This window comes from Gopherus flavomarginatus, chromosome 15 (genome assembly GCF_025201925.1).
Source record: "Gopherus flavomarginatus isolate rGopFla2 chromosome 15, rGopFla2.mat.asm, whole genome shotgun sequence".
Taxonomy (NCBI): Eukaryota; Metazoa; Chordata; order Testudines; family Testudinidae; genus Gopherus; species Gopherus flavomarginatus.
The window spans coordinates 17,657,240-17,676,869 of NC_066631.1; the positions used below are offsets into that span (position 1 = coordinate 17,657,240).

General features: G+C 41.4%; 1 protein-coding gene across 3 annotated transcripts in view; it reads left to right on the forward strand.

The window, feature by feature from the left end:
- Positions 1 to 19,630, forward strand: part of ZDHHC8 (zinc finger DHHC-type palmitoyltransferase 8) — a 187,151-nt gene that overhangs the window by 52,604 nt on the left and 114,917 nt on the right. Inside the window, exon 1 of one of the 3 annotated variants that reach the window (XM_050924097.1) lies at positions 13,030 to 13,133. The exons of the other annotated variants lie outside the window; for them this stretch is intronic. The gene's annotated coding sequence lies outside the window, so the exon portion shown is untranslated. Of the gene's footprint in view, positions 1 to 13,029; positions 13,134 to 19,630 lie in introns of those variants that run through there. 3 annotated transcript variants of the gene reach the window in all.

Below are 19,630 nucleotides of genomic sequence, written 5' to 3' on the forward strand. Positions count from 1 at the left end.
TGCCTAAAACTGGGGTTTAGGTGCCTAAATACATTTTGTAGATCTGGGACAGTAAGACCATATACCTCAAGATAAATCCGTCCACTACAAACTTCATTGTCCTGTAAAAGCAGCAAAGAGTCCTGTGGCACCTTATAGACTAACAGATGTTTTGGAGCGTGAGCTTTTGTGGGTGAATACCCACTTCGTCAGATGCATGTGTCGTCAGATGCATTCATTGTCCTGCATCTTTATGCAAGCCAAATAAGCAGCTTGGTAGAGATTTTTGTCTATCCTTTTGTACTTTGCTTAGCATATGGAAATGTTATTGCTGCTGCTTGGGATAGGCATGATTTAAAGCACCACCCTATTATTTTGATATGCTAGCATAAAGAATATAATTTTAGATAAAGACCACACTTTAAGATTGTAAATCCAGTGAATAGATGGAGTACAGGGAGGCAATTTTTCAAGAACTTTCTAGCACCTCTGTTGTAAAACATTATGAGCACCTAAAGATGAAACTTCAACAATCCCTTTTTAAAAGTAATAATTTCATACTTTTTTTGTTCTTTGGGCTAAATTTACTCTTTTTTTTTAATGTGACCATGTTTTTAATTAAACAATTTCTGATTTTACACCATGTTCCTTTCTGAAAGAGTTTTTAAACAAGATTTTACTTATCTACTAAATTGAACCAATAAGAGAGGCTTAACGCAAGAATACATTAATTAGAAGAGAATCTGTCATGTTCAATTTATGATTAGAAACATGCATTGAAATAGCAGTATGTGGTTTTTGGCTCCCTTTAGCCTATTTGAGCTAAATAATTCTGGCATAAGGTGCCAGGTGTTTTGTCCTTTGCAAAAGAGACATCTCACCTCTTGCTGAGCTGCTTTAATCAGGGGAGTCTTCATTTATTCACTACTCACCGAGGACCTGATCCAAAGCCCATTGAGCTTAATTGAGGTTTTTCTAGTGATTTTAATAGTCTTTGGATCAGGGCCTGTGAAAAAAGTAATGCAGGTGATAGCTAGCAACAGATATCTGGCTACATTCAAGGGAGCTCTCAAACATTTGCCAATTCTTTCTGACCGTCTCCCATCTGGGTTTTCTCTTCTAGTTCTAGTTCTACAGTATGTCATTATTATTATTTTATTTTTTTAGAGCAGTTCCACCCTCTATGGTGCAAGCTTGATTCCTCTTATAACCATCACCATGCAAGCTTGATAATACTATTGTAGCCTGTAATATATAAAGCAAGAGTACATATAGCAATCAGAATTTATGCATGGGGGATATTTTCCTAAACTTAACCCATTAAAGATTTTGTCAACATCTGGCTTTCAAGCTGGTGTTAGCTGCTTTGACATGAGGGGGAAGCAGTTTTTAAAGGCATCCAAAATATAGCTACAGAACTGACAGACATGGGCGCCGGGTTTGTATAATTTTTGGTGGTGCCCAAAACGGGTCCAAGCAGAGCTGTCCCGTCCCTATGAACGGCTCTGAAAATATATACCCAAACATTGGTGGAGCCGGGCCCATGTTCCTGAATATTGGTGGAGCACGGGCACCATGGGCCTATATAACTCGCTGCCTATGCTAACAGATACCCTCATTTGCAAGCACAAAGTCCTGCATCTGCTTGCACAACTGGGAATTTAAATATGCAGTTTACCCATCTACCCTTGTAAATGCAAGTTTTTGCAAATATGCAGTGAATGGGTGCACGTGTTCTTGAGTACATATTTTTGGAGGCCCTTTTGATGGTATGGCCAAGAATATACAGGATTGAAGGTAGTCTTGCTAGCCATGCTCTGCATTTGAATGGCCTTGGGTAAACTAGTGTAAGTATGGGATCTTTTAATCTGCATTTGAGGATTAGACCTAGGTTAAGGGCTGGTCCACACTAGGGGGGGGAAATCGATCTTAGATACGCAACTTCAGCTACGTGAATAACATAGCTGAAGTCGAATATCTAAGATCGGATTACTCACCCGTCCACACCGCGCGGGATCGATGTTTGCGGCTCTCCGTGTTGATTCCGGAACTCCATTGGGGTTGATGGAGTTCCGGAATCGATATAAGCGCGCTCGGGGATCGATATATCGCGTCTAGATTAGACGCGATATATCGATCCCCGAGCAATCGATTTTAACCCGCCGATACGGCGGGTAGTCTGGACGTGACCTAAGTGTGGGACTGGGAGTCAGGATGTCTAGTCACAGCTCTGACAGACTTTGAATTCTGAGTTCTGATCGTTAATGTTTGTAAAGTGCCCTGGAGATGCAAAATGTTGCATAAGTATTGCTTATTTATACTAATTTGCAGCTCGACAGAGATTACTTCTGAATCACTAAACTCACTAACTTCTCAGAAAACTGTTGGAAAGATTTAAGGTAAATTAGGCCTTGTGACGCATTTATTGTTCAGGTGCTATAGTTTTGCTGGAAGTGGGGAAGGAAAAAAGATTGAGGATAATACCATAAAGTACAGCAGGGAAAGATTATCCACATCTATCAAAACCTTTCCAGTGTTTACTGCAACACCAGCTGAAATCCCTCACTGCAGAGCTCAACTTCAGATTCCCTCAATATCACTAAAACAAAAAATGCTTGTGTCCTTGTAACTGTTGACTCTCTTCTGACTTTTTGAAGAAGACTGATAGTGTCCATTAGCTTTAATGGACCACCAGTAGTGCCAAACATTTTTTGTATTAATGCCATTTGCACTAAAGCATTTACAGCAATGTCTTGAGGTGCATAAGTGTCATTCAAACACAAGCAAGGTTTTTAGGTGATTATGCTCAGATTTATGAAAGTCAGCTTCTTTTAAATATTTTCTATTTATTAGTTGCATTGTGGTAGGGCTGAGGACCCCCCAGTCACGGACAAGGTGCAATATACATCCACACAACAAAAAGACAGCTCTAGCCCCCAAAAATTTACAATTCACTTTCCTTTTCTTGACTCCAATTAGGGTTGCTAACTCTGACTGAAGCTATTCTGGGAGATTTTTTTCTGACATGATTAAATGTTTTCTTAAAATATCCTATTAAAATCTCTTGAATTGCTTTCAATAGTCACTGGGAGATCAATGCCAATTTTGGGAGACTTCAGGCCACTCCTGGAGTGTTGGCAACCCTAACTCCAATGCAGGAACCACTGTCAGAGAGTGTTTCAAGCACATATCAACCATTCATTTCTTTCACCTCCTCATTGTTCACAGTGAACCCATCATAGAATATTACAGTTGGAAGGGACCTCAGGAGGTCATCTAATTCAATCCCCTGCTCAAAGCAGGAACAACCCCCAGACAGATTTTTCCCCAGATCCCTAAATGGCCCGCTCAAGGATTGAACTCACAATCCGGGTTTTAGCAGGCCAATGCTCAAACCACTGAGCTATCTCTGCCCCTCATAATTCACTCTCTCCTGTTCGTACTATAGATAGATATTTTTAATAACTTACAGCTCAGGAACAGGCAAGAGAAAAGTAATATCTGAATAACAGATTGGGTTTTGAACCTTTCTGATGTCTGACTAGCACTATCTGAAGCTGCTTAAGAAACATGACTAAAACCACATGGCTTTAATAAGAAAGCTGTACATTTATCCTCGATTAGATACTCTGGGTTCTGCTGTTAATAATGAAAGTGCTGTGATGATTCCAGAGGTTTGAGACTTAACTTTCTGCCTTATTACATCAAGCTCGGCTGTGTTCCAGGATTGCACCAATGCAACTTGCACCATTGGGACTGGGTGGGCAGAGCTGCAACAGTGCAGTGAGGCCACACTAGCCGTCCTGTTGTGTGTGCATATGGTGCATTGTATCCATGCACTGCTTTGACGTTTTGTGAAGAAACCCTGACCTTTCCTCTCCAAACTGAGCTGCTGTTCCTTCAGCAACCTTCACCTACAGTGGGGCATGTAAGCAGCATGTTTCCATTGGCCTGGCACTGGCTAGTGTCCTTCATAAAGACACATGATGTCATCCTCTTCTGAAGCCGGGCAAACCTCCCTAGCTACCCCCTCCCTGCACTCTGAGCTATCCCCCTGCCCTCACACAGCCCCTAGCTATCCCCTCCCTGTACCCTGAGCTACACCCCCTGCCTGCACACTGCCCCTGCTACCCCCACACACATACACCCTGAGCAGTTTTAAAACTTTTTGAACTGAGTCCCCCCCTTTGATTTATATTTTTTGGTTGTGTCCACCCACAGACCATACAGGCGGGGTGGCCTCCTGAGTGAGTCAGGGGGTGGAGGTGGTTCTCCCTCCCTGGACCCTGCTGGGCAGAGCTGGCTCAAGCCTGCTAGCTGTTTCCTCTTCTCCCGCCCCCCCCGCCACCAAGAGAAATAAAACTATGCCTATGCCCCAGGGTCCCCCTCGACCGGGAGCCCAGAGTCTGCCCCCTCCCCACACCCACTGGGCCCTGGTGTTTTTATAGCACGTTGACGGGGGGCCTCAGCAAGAAAAAGGTTGAGACCTCTGCTGTAAGCCCTGGGCATGTAGCAAAGGCAGAAGATACTAGAGTAGTCTGGGCTGACTCAGACTATGCTAATATTTTCAAAGTGACGGCTTCCTCGTCTTGCCCAGAGCTAAGGAACTGTATCTTCTCTGCTCCTGGCAGACAAGGCACTGGAATCTTTTTCTACAGTAGCAGAATCAATGGTCTTTATCCAGCAATAGGGAAGCAGCATGATAGGAGGACTGGTTGGATAAGAAAAGGCACTGGTCCTGGGAGGTGGGATGTTCGCTCAGGGTGAAATGAGTGTGCCTGCTGCACAGGTGACCATGTGCCCCACATGGCTGATTCCTCCTGGCTCCTCCTACCCTGTGTGTGATTTATTTTATATTTTTTAAATGCACGCAGTTTCCTAAAGCATTTGTCAGACTTTCTTACATCTCTATGGCCATGACTCCTGCCTCCTGCTTTGTCCTTCTATGGGCAGAATGTAATTACAATCTCTTCTGTCATAGCTCCAGTTGTGGATGGGGTACTCATGTTGGGAGTGTGGGGCTGACTGGGGGGGACAAGAGAGATGCTCTCCTTGGGCAATTCTTGCATCTCCTATGAATACTTGCAGGAAGGGCTATTCAGACTTCAGCAAGGACTCAGCATTACCTATAAATATTTAAGTGGGGTGAGCTAAATCAGAGCATGTATTTCTGTACTGATAACACATTTCAGCATGTTGTGCTGCAAGATAAGACTGAAAAGACTTGGCATGAAAACAGCCCTGGGCATCAGATGCAGGGGAGCATAAAAAAACTGTGAATCTGGCAAATATAAGGGCCACTTCACCTTGCTATTTCATTTGGGAAAGCAGTTCTTAGGTATGCGGGTTAAGGAAAACACATGGGTTTCTGTGGGGGAGAATTTGAATGGATTTCAAACTACACAAATAAATAAATACAACTTAAAGGATTTGTCATTTTATATTCTGTAGGGAAGAGGCATTATCTAGTGTTTAAAGCATGGGGCTGGGAGATGTAAGTTCTGTTCCAGACTCTGTTCCATTCTTTGTTATGCTTATGGTTATTTAACCTGTCTGTGCCTTGAGAATCAATTCCACTTTTACTGAAGAATATCGATCCACCTTCGAAGCAGTTTGTAATATGAGATGACAGGCATTATAAGAGTGCAAATAAATGTTCTCTGACAGCAAAACACATACCATGTACCCATATGCATGGACACTTAGCTTTAAAATGAAAAACAAAATCTAAACTCAGGCACGATAAAATCTTGGCAGCAAAGCAAACCCAGATGACTACATTTTGTATGCTATGCAAAAACTGATTAACTCTTTCGCCTCTCCTCTGACTGGCTAGTTGTAAATTTCTCCATGGCATGGATTTATCTTTATTATTTTCACTACAGTTTGGGATGTAGTTTTACCTTTACAATTTACATGCAATATTCTATTGGTGTTAAAATCCCCCTGACACCTGCAAAGCAGCATCTTGAATTCTTTGGATTTTCCTTACCAGTATGTAGTGATGTCCTTCAAGGAAATGTTCTTGGCTAAGATTCAAACGGACTACTGTGATTCCTAGAAGTTGCTAATACGAAAGTTGCTTACACAGGACTATTAATTATCGGAGAGATGACAGCATATTATGAGAGGGGTAGTTTGTCTTCTGTACTTCTTAGATTAACTAATCTGACATGATCCTCTTGGATCGCTGAGGATCGATCCCCTATTTTCTTCAGAAGGAGTCAGAATCTTGGCTAGGTTATTAAAGATTCCATCACGCTTTTCACAAAGGTAGAGATGTTCTGAGTGAATTTCAGTTTGGATGGTAAAATTCTGCCTGTCTAAATACCTGCCTTGCTATTTTGATTAAAAAACGAGAATGATATAAAATTAACATGGCACACGCAAAATGGATTAAAAGTTGGCTAATGGACTGATATCCAAATGTAATAGTATATGTGGAGTTGTCATTGACTGGATGTGTTTCAAGTGGGGTCCCATGGGGATCGGTTCTTGGCTATGTGCTATTTAACATTTTTATTTGTTACCTGGAAGAAGTCATAAAATCATCACTGATGGTTTGCTGTTGGCTCAAAAGTTGGGGAGTGGTAAATAATGAAGAGGACTGGTTACTGATTCAGAGCAATCTGAATTGCTTGGTAAACTGGGTGCAACTAAACAATATGTGTGTGTTTAGTTCAGCTAAATGTAAATATTTACCAGAGAGAAAGTTAAGGAGTACTGTAAGTGCCCACATGGGGAACAAATATTTAACAATGGGCTCTTCAATCTAGCAGAGAAAAGTATAACTGGATCTAGTGGCTGGAACTGGAAGCTAGACAAATTCAAAGTGGATATAAGGCATACGTTTTTAAGGCTGAGAATACCTAAACATTGGAAGAAGTTACCGAAGGTTGTGGTAGAGGCTCCATCACTGACAATTAGAAAAACATCCAGTCTTGATTTAAAAAAAATAAAAAAGACCTGCTGTAGGAATTGTTATGGGGAAGTTCTGTGGCCCATGTTATACAAGAGGTCAGACTAGATGATCTCAATGGTCCCTTCTGGGCTTGGAATCTATGAATTTCAATTAGGTAGCTGTGTAAGATGAGTTGTCAGACAGCAGCAGTGTGCCAGCCCAGATGTGTCTGTAATTTGCTGGTGGGTGAAAATATTTGCTGTTTTTGTGTGTGTGTGGTGTGTGGGGGGGTGTTAAAGTATTTTTAAGAAGAAATGTTTTATAGCATCAGGGTCTGAGAAATCCACTTTCCCCCAGAAGTACTTGGGTGAAAAGTGCTAAAAGAGCTAAAACGATCTCAAATAAAATAGGAAGCTTTCCCATGTACATATCACATTAGTAAAACTCTTCAGCACATTTCAATCACATTAACTTCAGTTGGATTTGAGCATATGATTAAAGACATGTACTCTTACATGCTTTGAACTTTGGCTCTGAGGTATAAAGAAACTGGGAACTGAATGAATGTCTCCTAAATGGCCCAGAAATAGTTACAGTAATCCAGTGGGATCATGTGGGGTTTTAAGTCATAAATGACCACGGTTTTGGAATTTACAGAGACTCTATATTCACAGTCTGGCAGAGATCTTGTATGTCGTGTGGATCGTTTTTTTGGCAAGGGAATGAGGCGGGGAAAAGGGGTTGCTATGTGGGAGAAAGGAGATGTGATAGCTATGGAAAAAGCTTAAAACAAATGCTGGCAGGACTAATCCAGGTCCTGCTAGTAATTTCTTGAGTCTTAATTTTAACCTGGTAACTAGATAACCTCTTTTTTTTAATTAGCGGTTACAGAAAACAAATCTTTAAGGTAGTTAACCCATCTCCTCTTAAAAGGTGAAGAAGGTCAACACAAGCACGTACAACACACAGAACAGGACTTGGTGTGTTTGTATGTGCCTTAGGAAAAGGACCAGGAAAGGGGTGAATTTCACCCCAAGATTTGCCCCCACCAGGCACTCAATAACCAGACAGCATCTAAATAGGTCTTAACTGTTCAGTATCTCCAGCAGCAGCTCCGTCCAACTCTAAGGAAAACAACCTCTTTAAATGCCCTTCCAGTGCCAGGCTTCGTTCTTGCTAAAACTTAGAGGGATTGGAGGGGAAGAGAGAAGAGGAACATCCAGCTGTTTCTCCAGTGAGTATCTGAATCGGATTCCTTCATTTCCAAAGGGCTACATCTCTTCTGTCTTTAAAAAACACAAAATACTGACTTAGTGCTTTTGAAGCTCTGAGATTTGAGCTCTCACTTCCCCTCCACTTTCATGATACTGAACAGTCTTATTAAAGGCATAACTGAATGCTCTAGTTTGGAAAGTTAGGCCCACACAAATGTGGAATCAGGCTCCCTACTTTAGTGTCGAAGACTGTGAAGTATTGAAAGTTTGGCTACCATTTGGAAGGGCAGACTTCTGCTTTTTAATCTGCCATTCTAAAAATAATCTTCCATTATTTTATGGACAAGATCTGTTCAACTGCAGTTGCCTGTCTTCTAAGGCCTAAAATTACAGTAGAACCTCAGAGTTACGAACACCAGAATTACAAACTGACTGGTCAACCACACACCTCACTTGGAACGGGAAGTGCACAGTCAGGCAGCAGCAGAGACAAATAAATAAACAAACAAGCCAGTACAGTACTGTGTTAAACTACTAAAAATAAAAAGGAAAAATAAAAATAAAGATTTGACAAGGTAAGAAAACTTTCTGTGCTTGTTTCATTTAAATGAAGATTGTTAAAAGCAGCATTTGTCTTCTCCATAGTAAAGTTTCAAAGCTGTATTAAGTCAATGTTCTGTTGTAAACTTTTGACTTATTAAAAGTTACAAAGAACCTCCATTCTCAAGGTGTTTGTAACTCTGAGGTTCTGCTGCATCTCCCTGCTCCAGATGTTTCCTTATAGAGGTGCATTGGATGGGATGGGAGTGGGGTCTTCATCCCCATATCTCCTCCCAAAGATTAAAGTGCAGAGAACAAGTTTTGCAACTTTAGTCACCCAACACCAAGAATAAAACGCTATGCTAACTGTTCATGAACTCACTGGCCCCTCTCCTAGCATAGTTTCCAAAAGAAAAGTGTACCCATACCGGTATGCAATCTAGTAATGAAGGTCAAATTATAACATGAGAACTGTCAATAGCTACAGACTGGTTTCTACTGGATACTTGAACCTTATGCCAGACTGTTTTAATATATCAGCTAGTGGCTAGCAGACTTGTTGTTCTTGGATCCTCTAATACAAGCTGTAATATCTTGGTTTATTTTGTTATACTGGCAAGAAGGGAAAACTACCATTTTCAGGGGTTGGGAAATGGAGATTCTTGAAATAGTCATTCTGTTTCTTGCTGAAAGCCAGACTTCTTAAATCATGATGGAATCTTGCTATTAATAAAGTAGATTATGCTCAACATAAAATTAGCTGTTACCAAGCTAATATCACTTCAGAGTAAAAAGCTTCTAGTAATTTACTACTGATGTCCTGAAATGTTCTATTTTTACATCTCTGAAAGCACAAAAATTAAAGGCAGAGCCAGCGTTTGTCACTCAAAAAGTCTGGAATGAGACCTAGTGACAAATCAGGAGGGTAGAACTTGCTGGACAGGTACTTGATAGCATGTCTCTTGTACCATAAATTGAAGACAAGTGTTAAGGGTGCCTACGTGTCTTTCTAGGCCTGTGGGCTCTAGCACCTGGTCAGTCCCAATAAACACTGATGTGTGGCACAACCAAAAGAATGATTTAGTACAGAGGTGACCAAATTGAGCCTGAGAAGGAGCCAGAATTTACCAATGTACGTTGCCAAATAGCCATAGTAATACGTCAACAGCCTCCCATCAGCTCCACTCCCCTCTCCCAGTGCCTCCTTATCAGCTGTTTCGTGGCATGCAGGAGGCTCGGGGTGGGGAGGGGAAGGAGCGAGGGCATGGCAGGCTCAGTGGAGGGCACGGGAAGGTGTGGAGTAGGGGCAGGGCCTGTGGCAGAATAAGAGGTTGAGCAGTGAGCACCCCCCAGCACATTGGAAAATTGGTGCCTGTAGCTCCAGCCCCAGAGTCGGTGCCTATACAAGGAGCTGCATATTAACTTCTGAAGAGCCACATGTGGCTCCGGAGCCACAGGTTGGCCACCCCTGATTTAGTTGGATTGGCAGAAAATGTTGCAAATATGCTAGACTCCATGGCTTAATCCAATAACTAAGAATACAGTTCCTTGCTTGACCCTTAGGGGGCAGTTCAAAAGGTCTTTAATACCTGGGCTGCTGCTTCTTAGTCCTTCCCTTCGCTAAAGGTATTTAAGTATCTGCGCCCCCAGCAATACATCTTGTTGGGGTGGCTCTTCTGTGCTGATGCAGCAGTTCTGTATAGTTTACCCTCTGTTCTCCAACTCTGCTTGACTTGGTGTCCAAATTCGGGGCAGCTGTTCCAGCTCAAAGCTCCATTGACTTCAAAAATCCTACTCCTGTCCAGATTCCCTGACGCAGTCCTAACCAACAGCCCTCCCAGGTGCCATGGAAGTGTCTCTCAATTCAGCAGGCCCATGATCCTGCAGGGGTGGAGGGAGGAAAGCTGCAAATCTGCAAGCTTGTTTGTTCACTGAAGTTTTATGGCAGGGAGAACCTGCAGGATAGTTCCAAATAACTCATGGAACTGAGACACCTGTGTGGGAGTAGAAGGTAGAGAGTGAAGAGACTTGAGATTGGGAGGAGTGGGGCCAGCCAAGGAGGAGGAATGCCAGAGAACTTTGTCAGAAGGCCCCAAAGGTGAACAGAGTACTAAACTGGGACTTGAGACCTGTTTTATTTTCATTACTCTGTGTCACTGACCTAATGTAACCGTGGAGAAGTCCAAATATAATTAAATGAAACCTTGATGTTGGTTGGCCATTAGGTGTTACCATAATACAAATGATAATCAGAAGCAGACTTAACACAAGGAATATAAGGTCACCCAGTCTGCAGTCCTACTGAAATACAGGATGGCACAAGTCAATAAGCAGATTTTGGTCTTTTCATGGGAATCAGAGCTTTGCTTTAGGAGAACTGGGATTGAATTGGCTCAAATTCCTATGCTGGGGTAATGCAGACTTTGACTTCAAGGATGCTGGTGAAAGGCTAGATGGGAAAGTGGATATCTACTAAGAAACCTTAGTAGAAGGACCCATTTTAAAGTAGCTGTAGTCTGGTCTTTTGAGTCTGTAAATATGACACCTCTATTTATGGTTCAGAAATTTTGCTTTTGGGAAGGTCATTTGACCAAATGAAACAAAATTCCCCAGTGAGTCCCTATTTCAGAAGGAAAACCTGTTAAAGAGCAGTGATTTGATTTGATTTGAAAATAGCAGGCACAAAGCCTACTTTCTCTTTGCAGCATATAATCACTCTCTTACGTACATGTGTTATGTTCGGAACTCTGTAATAGTCACATCCTATACAAATTAAGTTGGCCACAATGGCCTGCCTTGCAAAGCTATGGACAAACAAGAATAAACAGATTTCCTTTCACAGTCCCACAGACCTCTCGAGCATACAGGTCCCCACTGAAAAGGCTGAAGCTGTCCTCGCTATTAATTAATGTATATACTTGAAACAGTTCTCTGAAAATCTTTGCAGTCAGAACAAATATGTTTCTTTTTGGCTGGTATATTATATCACCATATTTTGATCCAGTAGCCTACTGAAGATTCATCAGGCTAGGTGCTGTCCAAACACATAGACAATCTCTGCCTCAAAAAATTTAGTTAAATCATCAGAGAGAGGAAGTTTTATTCCTATTTTACATTTGGAGAACTAGGGTATAGTAGATGATTTGATCAGGGCTAAAGAAAATGTGCCAGAATGGTGAATTTAACCCAAAGTCCCAGTCCGATTCCTTAATTTGATTTGCAGAGGGTGTAGAGGAAAGAAGCCCTCTTGTAGAGAGAGGTTCAGGAGCATCCTAGTTTGTATCCTCTTTTTTTTATAGGACGAGGCACATTCCAACTATAAAACATTTGCTCTTCAAAGCATCTTTTTGAACTTTGGGATAAAAGTCAAGCCTGTAAGGGATGAATTAAAGGTCTCTAGAGCGAGATTCCCTCTTCAATTTAAATGCTATCACTCCTCCCCCTCTAGCTTTTTTGGGTTCAAAAGTAAGGTAAAATGCAGAGGAATTCTAGGTGGGTGGTTAGCCATATATTTATCCTCTCAGTGGAGGACTTACGATTTTGAATGAAGCATGGTGAATAGATTCCATTGCCTATATAATTTTTCCCTCTTGCCTGTCCAGTGAACACAAACTATGTAAACAAAGTGGTATCATCCATTATCATCACTGGATTCCATTAGGCATTTAGAGCCACTTACAAAGATTCTAGCAAAAAAACATTTATATCTGGCAACAATTTGTTTCCCATTTACTTGAAATGCTGTTGTGTGTGCTCGCAACCCTCTTATCCCTCATCTTAAAGATGATTTTAAATACCTTAATTTTAGAGGTAAACTACAATTTGTCAGTTTTGTAGAATATTAAAACGTTTTTTCTAAAATTTAGATGTCAGACATCCCATGTAAGTGAAAAAGCTAAAAGGTCCTGTTTGGCTTTTAGGGCACACATTTAATAGCTTACATTATGGAAAATCTTGACTTAAAAAAATACCAATCTTTTACATTATCATAGGAAAGAATAATAAATAGCAAATAAACCTAAATAATTCTGTACTTTCGATGATCCAGGGCCCACATCCTGTAGTCCTAGAGAGCACACGCAACAATTCATGGATTTTTAAGGCTAGAAGGACCACTATGGTCATCTAGCCTGACTACGTGGATAATACGAGCCAGAGGTATCACCCTGACGCTTTGGTGGACCTGTGAACTTGAGGTTGTGTGTTAAGCTCTCTTCTGGTGCAATTTGATAGGGAGAGGGTAAAACACCACAGGTGGCCCCAACAAATTTAAAATGACTACATAAATTTAAAGCTGGATTAAATTTTTTGGGGCCTAAACTTGACAATGCCCCTTTTTAACATTATTATTATTTATATTGCGCTTTACAACAGGTAAAATATGCTAAACAAAAAACAAGATCCCTGCCCTGAAGAACTTACAGTCTAAAGGCACAGGCGGGTACAGTACAGTGAACAGAGGCATGAGGACGTTATCGCTGATACACCGTGTGGAACAGGTGGGTTTTTAGAAGGGGGTTTGAAGAAAGAGAGGGAGGGCTTGGTTATGCTCACTTGGTGGCTGTTCCCAAGTAGCATAAAGGGTCAGTTGGGAGGAGAACAGAGCACATGGAAAGGGGCTTGGGCCACAGAAGGAGGTGGACAGAGGGTTTCTCTCAGAATGATCAACATCCCTCAGCTAGCTTCAGAACTCAAATCGTGTGCAAAACTAAAGTCCTTCCTTTGCTGCAAGAAATAGAAAGAGTTAAATGTACAGAACAGTAAGTACACTTCGCTGGCATGCAGCGTTTTAAAAATAAAATGAGGCAGCACATGGTACCGAACCAAGAGTCGTGATCATCTTCAGCATTACTTGACTGCAGGTAGCAGACTGCTCTGAGACTGACTGACAGTACTTTAATCTCCTCTTTGTATATTTTTAGGGTTGCCAATTTTGGTTGGACGTATTCCTGGAGATTTCACCACATGACATATTCTTTAATTAAATATTAATTTAATTCCTAGAGACCCCAGGACAATCCTTGAGGGTTGATGATTCTATATATTTTTGACTGCCGCTGTGGTTTCTTTTAAAGGAGGGGAACACAAATACAGGGAAATTACAGATTTCAAACAATATGAACTTGAAAGGGTGAGTTGCTTTAGACAATAGGAAAGATGCTTAAAGAATCACTATAAGGAATATGACTTTTTAATTACTAGGAACCTTTGGAACATGCAGGAGAATGTGGTGGTCATGTTCAGTTCTGTTCCAGCTGTGCTCTTCAGATTGACTAATACCTCAGGGTGCACTATACTTATAAAATCCCTAGTGCTTATGCCCCAGAGTGCACGGGCCGCTGGAGTGGAGTCATGACAGTGAGACTCAGCAGGGGGAGAAGTGGGTCCCATCTGTGGTGGTAGATCACTCCTTCAGGCACCGCTTCCTGGTTCCAAACCCAACTTTTTAAAACTGTGTTAGAAGTTACTGACCACTAAGTGCATGTCACTTAAGGGGTGGGGGGAGGCTTTTCCTGCTCATTGCTCACCTTCCTTTGACTTTCTGCCACAGCTGTGGGTGCAGATTGACTTACTGATATGCTACTTGCGCCACTCTTTGCACCATCTGCCAGGCATAAAAAATAAACTTTCCTTTTGGTTCTTATGAGATACATTTTCCTAGAGGTGATACCTATGGGGTTAGCCAAAAACACCATCACGTCAATGGGCTTTCTCGGCCCTGCTCATTCTTGGCTTCTCAGGATACTAAATACTGTTCTGAGCATGAAATTTGCCCATGGCTTCTGAAGAGCAAAACCTTAGCTACTTAAACACTCTGGTGATGACCACAGGATATTAATACCGTTTGGCTTATTTTATTAGGGATAGGCAAATAGATGGAAGTTTGCGATCCAATACTGGAAGGAAGGCCTATCTATTGGAGACCCCCTCCCCAAAGAAGGATCCTCTGAATATTGTTTTTAGTGGGCCTCATTGATGCTGCCATGTCTGAAGCTGCCCCCTTTCTAGAGCTGGGCTCACTGCTGCATCAAGGTCTGGCACCTATCGCACGCAGTTCCTGTGGGCCTTGATGCTGTTCTTGGGTGGTGCTTCATTACCTCATTCCAGCTGCTCATGTCTGGATGGCTGGGGAGGCTCATGCCAGGTCATGATGATAGGAATAGGGGAAAATAGCAAAATATGCTTAATATTGACCAATATGGCCAGTTTTCCCCCCAAATCCTGGCTTTCTAACTTGCTAAACTATTTATTTTTTTAATCTTTTTTTATACTGAATAATACCTATTATTGTGGGGTATTGTGTAATAGAACATGCTATGCAAACATGGATTAGGCACAAAGTCACCAACAAATCTGCTCTTAGGGAGCAAAATAAATAAGAAACAAGATATCCCTGAAACAATAAGGGGAAGGATCTTGATTTTGTGGGGTAGGGCATATCTTATCTATTGTCGCCAGCATTTCTTACTCTATAACCAAGGTAGATTGCCTTTTTTTATAGAGGCCGAGAGATGAAAAATCTTGAGTCAATACCACTAAATTCTTGCAAGCACAGAAACATTACATTGGCATCTAGTGACTCATCATGAGATTTTTCTAGCTTTGTTGGATAAACTAGATAAACTAGATAAACACACATAAAACCAGAAACTCTAATCTAAGCCCCAGAACCATTGTAATTTAGTGACGTCAACAGTGTTATTTCTGGATTACACCATTATGAGAAGAGAATCGGGTTGAAGTCAGTATATAAGCAGAATATTTTATCTAGAATTTGCGTATGTTACATTTGTTTCATGTGGCCTCATGAGGCTGAAATCTTATGGGACTTCTGCAGTTGTGGGTGAAGTACCACAGGATTTTTGGCACCATCCCAAACCCTAGTCCTGATTTGACAGGGTTATAAAGCCTTATCTGAACTGTGTGCAGATGTAATTGCCACTTTTGGCATCCTTCTCTAATGTAGCACGTCTTCCAATATGTCCCAAACTTTGCATGGTAATACTTTCTATTCCATTTGTGAAGCTGTGAACAGGATTCTTTTAAAGATGGAGATGAGTGTGTGCTACAACTTTGAAAAACATGCACGAACACACACACAAATTGCTTTAATGCTGGGAGCTGACTGGCTCTACAGAGCTACATGCTCTGAGTGCCTCTCTGCGGTAGTATATACCCTTATCTGACCACTAAACTTACAGTCAGTCAAACTAAAACTATCTTTCTGCAAACCCTTTGGATTGCTCATCTTACTTATGGAGCTGTTGCTCTGCAATCTAACTGTGACATCACATCTGCCAGTCACTGAATACTGGGTGAGGATCTCTCTCCTGAATGGGCTTTGTAATATTGGCATTTGAATTTCAACCTTTGATGAGTCTGGTGAGGTTGAAATGGAAGATTATGTTTAAATGGATTCTATTAATAGGAATGCTGCTAAGAGACTGCAGAGCCTGAATTCCTTGTATAGCAGCTGGTGTGAGTTTTAAAATGCAGTTGGTGTTGATGCTTGGGATATAGGTTTGGAGGCGAGAGAGAAGCTGAACAAACAGATTCTTAATGATGGAGTCTTGCTTACTAGTTCCTCTATTTCCAGGTCTACCCCACAAAACATTTGTTACCTAAGAGCCACTGCCTAATGCTTTGCCAGTAGTGATGCTCATACATTACAGAAATGCTATACCTAGCCTAGGTGGAGGAGGGGTGTACGGTGTTCTTTGGAATGGTTGGCTTAAAAAATAATCTAAAGCTCAAATGTAGCTAAGTGGGATGTGTATCTTAACCAAGTGCTATGGGGGGTGAAACAGTAGACAAATGTGAATGCAGCGCCCCCTCTCCAGCCAACATTAAAGTACTGGCTTTTCTTATCTCCCCTTTTTAGAGCAAACAGAGAACTCCATATCAGTCCCATGTGGGAGGATGATGAAATGTAGTTCTGTGCTTTGTTCTGGGTACATTTCCTAGTTGTCTGTTCAGGCTTAATCAATGACTCCCTCAGTACTTTCCAGCTCAATCAAAGGAACGGATATAGTATCTGCCAAAAGGATAAACCACTAGAGATTAGTGAAGTTTTAGGAGAACAGAGATTAGTAAAACCTTTGATTTTTTTTTTTACATCCTTGTGTAACACCAACAGACCCCGGTCGTCAGTGGGCAGGATCGAATCTGGGACCTCTGGAGCTAAATGCATGAGCCTCTATTACAATATTTCTCAAACTGGGGTCGCCAGGATGGTTTCTTTACCTGCCCCGTCCACAGGTCCAGCCTATCGTGGCTCCCACTGGCTGCCGTTAACCTCTGCAGGCCAATGGGAGCTGCTGGAAGCGGTGGCCAGTATGTCTGCATCGCTTCCAGCAGCTCACATTGGCCCAGAGCAGCGAACCGCGGCCAGTGGGAGCCGCGATCGGCTGGACCTGTGGACGGGCCAGGTAAACAAACCAGCCCGGCCTGCCAGGGGCTTTCCGTACACAAGCGGCGACCCCAGTTTGAGAAATCCTGCTCTATTGCATGAGCTAAAGGCCATATGGCTCTAAGCTAAGGCTGTATAGCAAACTCATTAATCTCTCTCCAAGTGGTCTCAGTGCCACTACATGGGACAGAGCACCACATGCAGGAGGTGTGTGGGTTACACTTGCACAGTTTCTTTCAAGTAGGGGACCATGTCCTGCACCAGCTCTGTGCAACTGGACTTTTAAATTGGGGCCTCTAGCAAGTATATAGTATGCATGACTGCCAGATGGACTCAGAGTGAAATGTACCCAGCACAAAGGGGTCTTGGGCCATAAGTGGGGCTCCTAGGTACTACAAGAATACAAAATAATAATTCAGAAACTGCCTACTTCATTATTAAACTGTCTACAAAATGTGAAATCATGAGCTACCTTATTTTGTTGTTTAGTGGGTGTGAAAAGTGGTGGAGGTGGCTTGTTAACAGCATTTGGCAATCCAGGTATGTAGGCTGCACAGACCTCACAATAGCTGGATTTAACGCCAGTACAACTGTCCCATTGTAGCTTGCCTTGTATATCTGCATCTCCTCACTAAATCAAAATAAATGGAGAAAAATCTATCTTTAATTTAAAATAACTGACCTGCTAATGTAGCTATTTATCATAGCTAGCAACTCTTGTGGAACAGTTAATGCATGGAAAGGTCACAAATTACATAAATTGATGTGTCTTTCAGGAGGACTATATTCTGCACTTGAAGAGAGAGAGATAGTGGGTTTCATCTCTAACTGTTACAATCCAGTGTTGCTTTCCTGTTGGGGAGAATAATGGGTTTTCAGCTCTGGCATTTAATGTGATAACATTGGCGGCTATTTTGCATAAGTAACTCTTACATACAAATCAACGGAACAGCATCTATTTGTGTAAAGTTGCATAATTTATAGTATACAAACTAAGCTATGCTTTTATACCAGAAAATGGAAATGCCAAGAGTAAATACACAGGAATACCCTAAATTAGTGGTGTTATGCTAGCAAAGCACCCTGGTTCAGGGTTATATTTTTCTGTGCCATTAGCATAGGGAGGAACTCCTTAAAATGCTTCAGGTCAAGCTCAGACCTTTTGACTGAGCAAAAGAAGTTGCACTGGATGACCTGTATTTAAAAAACTTTGTTAGTTGGGGTTCAGAGCAGTCCCAAACCCAGTGGAAGTTAATATACGATCAAATGGTAGCTGATAGGCAAAGGGTGGTACAGTAAAGCTCTCTCTAATGAGGGCAAACAAAAGGGTGGGGCTAGAACTGGTCAAACTTAACATGTTATGTTTCCTTAAAACTTTATTTTGTCACTATTGCCATACACTAACTTTCCATACATGTATTAATAAATCTTATTAATAACCTCACCTTGGTACCTTTTAAAGACATATTTGTGTTTCATCACCCTCATATCTCTATTTTGTTCAAATACCAAAAATGGTAACCATACATTATAAAATATATTTGATCTTCATAATGCTGGCTGTCCTTTTTTCTGGTGATAGAATTTCCTAGACTTCATTTCTGCATACCACTAATGTTGGGGGATCTGTCCATTTCCAGAAACAAGCAATCTCACATCTGGTTGCTAGTAGCCATTGTGTTTATCAGTGGATCCTTACCTGAGTCAGCTTCCTTTTGAATGCTAACCTAGTAGAATCACTATGGCTTTTGGGGAAAGCCTAACTTTAAATTCTATTTGTTTTGCTCCAGAAAATAGTATTATCTTAAAACATTCCCACCAGGTACACAAAAAGTTTCCTATTCATCAACCTCCTATCCAGCATTTATCTCCCTTTACACACACGCATGCGCACACACACACACATGCGCACACAATTATAGTTTCCTTAACTTAGTGAAGTATCATTGATAGTGTCTTGTAATTTTCCTTAGTTACACAAATAGATGAAGTTTTGGCCTTCCTCCAGGTATTTTGCCATTGTTCCAAAGTAATGAGGTTTTAGATCCTTTTCCCGTTTTTTTCATAAAGTTAGTTTTATCTTCTGGATCCATCAATAATGATTTGTTAAACTATGTAGCATTCAGGCCTGCTGAGGTGGCCTTTCCCATAATTAGTGTTTCTGGTCTTGATAATGGGCTCCTAAAACTTGGGATTCCTACATGGGACTTGATAGAAGGTTTTAGTTGCAAATAAGACCAAGCTGATGTATTAAGATTACCCATTATATCAATTTCCATAATTTTATCATTACAGAATAGCTGCTATACCTTCTTCCTCCAATATATTATGTATTTGATAAACCAGCTGAAATTCTGGATTGTTTCTGATGGATTTAAGTGAGGAGGGGAAGTGGCTACCTCTTCGCTGTGTCAAATTCCATATCCAAAATGTAGTTAATGATACCTGGATTGTTTCCCTTTTGTGTTGGTCTAAACCTTTTTTTTTAAAAATATTTGATTACAGTGAAGTTACAATAAAAGATTAACATTATACATGACTTGTTCAGGATCAGGTTAATGATCTGGCTTGCCAGGTGGGGAGCCC